This window comes from Kogia breviceps, chromosome 2, assembly GCF_026419965.1.
Source record: "Kogia breviceps isolate mKogBre1 chromosome 2, mKogBre1 haplotype 1, whole genome shotgun sequence".
In the NCBI taxonomy this organism is placed as follows: Eukaryota; Metazoa; Chordata; class Mammalia; order Artiodactyla; family Physeteridae; genus Kogia; species Kogia breviceps.
The window spans coordinates 36,396,228-36,399,562 of record NC_081311.1 but is presented as its reverse complement, the minus strand read 5'-3'; the positions used below and the strand labels follow the sequence as shown (position 1 = coordinate 36,399,562).

At 46.7% G+C, this 3,335-nt stretch overlaps 1 pseudogene; it reads left to right on the top strand.

Annotated features, from left to right (window-relative positions):
- Nucleotides 1–1,555: 1,555 nt before the first annotated feature.
- On the top strand, nucleotides 1,556–3,081 carry LOC131751562 (protein FAM50A pseudogene; annotated as a pseudogene).
- Nucleotides 3,082–3,335: the final 254 nt, after the last annotated feature.

Sequence of the window (3,335 nt, the reverse complement as noted above, 5' to 3'; positions counted from 1 at the left end):
TCATCTCTCAAACTTGCTATCAAACTTGCTATTCAGTTGCCAGGCTACTTATTAGTCTGATGCCCTAGTGCATGTCCCCACACCCCTCATGAGACGGGATTGTTAAACTGATCCAGCCAGCTCCCTCCTCTTTGGTAAGAGTTACGAGTGTGCCAGAGTCATGCTTACACTGGGACCTTATTCACCTCTGCTTCCAAAACACTATCCCTCACCTGCCTGCCAATCAAAGCTCTGATCTCTTTGGCACTTGTGGGTTTCACCTCTTGCTCCAAACTTTATTCCTCCATCTCTTTGATACTTCAATCTAATTTAAGAATCATTTAATATAGGTATGTCAAATACAGAAGTCAGTGCACAATCCATGGCAAACAGATTGTAGCAAGAGATCAGGAGCCAAAAACTTTTAAGTTTAATACATTTTCTACGGTTTATAAATATCTCAAACTTCTTTTGGTCTTTATATTACACAAGAACTAAGTCAACTGTGAGGGGCTGAGAATTTTTCTTCATTTATTCGGTGTCTATATATGTTGATTTGTTCAGACAATGGGCTCCTGGCTTTTTATTTTCCAGGGAGGAAGCCAGCTCCTACCACCACTCAGGGTAATGTTTCTGAGCTTCATTGCACCAAGAGGAGATGTAGCTCTGTCTGCATTTCCCTGGCAGAGAAACCGTCTCTATCCTCATCATGAGTTCCCTTCAAAGATAATTCCTTTCCATCTACATGTCTGTCTTTGTGTACGACTTGATATTTGGGAGTCAAAATGTTTTCCAGCGGGACACAAAATTATAAAACGTTTGCCTTTAGAAAGGACTGTTGAAATAACCTAATTGAGTGATTCCCAAAGCATGGGATGCATTCCATTAGAGAATGACAAGATCGTAAGAATGACAAGATCGTAAGAATGACAAGATCGTAAGAATGACAAGATCGTAAGAATGACAAGATCGTAAGAATGACAAGATCGTAGGGAATACATAAAACATTAAATAACAGTGAGTCACGTGGTAAGACAGTACTCTTTTCAATTCTCTTCCAATCACCCTGATTGGTCTAGGAGAAGGTTTCAGTTTGTTGCTTATATATCTTCAACACCTCTCTGGCACTTACCTAAACTGCCTTTTACGTAGAGAAGCCTCTCAGAATCTTCTGATCACCTCATCTATCTTGGATTAACAAGGTTTTATTTTAATTTATTCATTTTATAGTTACCTGATATTTGTGATGTCATATCAATTTTTTTAAAATTTGCAGCCACAATAGAACATTTCCTTTAAAATTTTTTTAAACGAGTCAACTTAAGAGTATTAAATAAATTAGAACACAGATATATTCATGTTGCAAAATTTGCCAAGGCAATATACAAATTGAAATTCAACCCCTGATTTTACCAATGAAGAAAATTGACACCTGGGGACCTGATGATGATACTGATGTCTGGTTGATGGTGAAGCTGAGACAAGAACCAGTCCTGTCAATCCTGAGTAAATGCTGTTTAATAATTCCATTAGGAGTATGACAACCGGTAGCCGACGTCACGGCGCTGGGGTCAGTTGAACAGCCGCCTGCACAGCCGCCGCAGCCCCTGAGACTCTGCTGGACCGCTGTAGCTGTTGCCGCCGCCATGGCTCAGTACAAGGGTGCCGCGAGCGAGGCGGGCCGCGCCATGCACCTGATGAAAAAGCGGGAGAAGCAGCGCGAGCAGATGGAGCAGATGAAGGAGAGGATCGCTGAGGAGAACATAATGAAATCCAACATTGACAAGAAGTTCTCTGCGCACTACGATGCCGTGGAGGCGGAGCTCAAGTCCAGCACCGTGGGTCTTGTGACCCTGAACGACATGAAGGCCAAGCAGGAGGCCCTGGTGAAGGAGCGGGAGAAGCAGCTAGCCAAGAAGGAGCAGTCGAAGGAGCTGCAGCTGAAGCTGGAGAAGCTGAGAGAGAAGGAGCGCAAGAAAGAGGCCAAGCGGAAGATCTCCAGCCTGTCCTTCACCCTGGAGGAGGAAGATGAGGCGGGCGAGGAGGCGGCGGCGGCGACCGTGGACGAGGAGGAGCTAGAGAGGGGAGAGATCACCACAAAGAAGAGGAAACTGGGGAAGAACCCAGATGTGGACACGAGCTTCTTGCCTGACCGAGACCGGGAGGAGGAGGAGAATCGGCTCCGGGAGGAGCTACGGCAGGAGTGGGAAGCCAAGCAGGAGAAGATCAAGAGCGAGGAGATCGAGATCACCTTCAGTTACTGGGATGGTTCAGGGCACCGGCGCACAGTCAAGATAAAGAAGGGCAACACGATGCAGCAGTTCCTGCAGAAGGCCCTCGAGATCCTGCGCAAAGACTTCAGCGAGCTCAGGTCGGCAGGGGTGGAGCAGCTCATGTACATCAAGGAGGACCTAATCATACCCCACCACCACAGCTTCTACGACTTCATCGTCACCAAGGCGCGAGGGAAGAGCGGGCCCCTCTTCAATTTCGACGTTCACGATGATGTGCGGCTGCTCAGCGACGCCACCGTGGAGAAGGAGGAGTCACACGCGGGCAAGGTGGTGCTGCGGAGCTGGTACGAGAAGAACAAGCACATCTTCCCCGCCAGCCGCTGGGAGCCCTACAACCCTGAGAAGAAGTGGGACAAGTACACGATCCGGTGATGTGGCAGCAGCACGGCCCCAGCTCCTCCGGCTCCCTGCGGCGCCAGGATTCCGGGCGCCCGGCTCCCCGCTGCCGAGACGTGACGGGGCCTGCTCAGCCCCTGCCCCGGCACTGTTGTTTACCACCTTTTTCTTTGACGACAAAGAGATACACGCGTTAGAGCTGGAGCACCTGTGGTGCGTTTTATTTTAAAGATTTTTTTTTTTATTGAGCTAAAATTCACATAACATAAAATTCACCGCTGTGGCCATTTGAAAGTGTACCGTCCAGAGGTACTTGGTACGTTCATAGTGTTCTGAATCACCCCGAAAGGAGACCCCACGTCCATTGGCAGCCACCCCCCAGCCCCTCGCACCCGCTGGTTTACTTTCTGTGTGTATGGCTTTGCCTGTTCTGGAAGTTTCACATAAATGGAATTATACAGTAAAATAAATAAATAAATAAATAAATAAAAAACAACGTAAAAGAGAATATAGTGGGCCTTAATGCTCACACATCCTGTTCAGTTCTACTACACCTACTTCACATCTAGTTGGGAAACTTTCTAGTGCAGCATTTTTGAAAGTGACTTCTTTCTCTGTTACATCTTCTAGGTTGTATATGAACATTTAGGCCTTCATTTCAGAAATGAGATCAATAAGTGAGTTTATTATAGGATAGTGAACGTTTTCCCTCAATGTCACAAATCA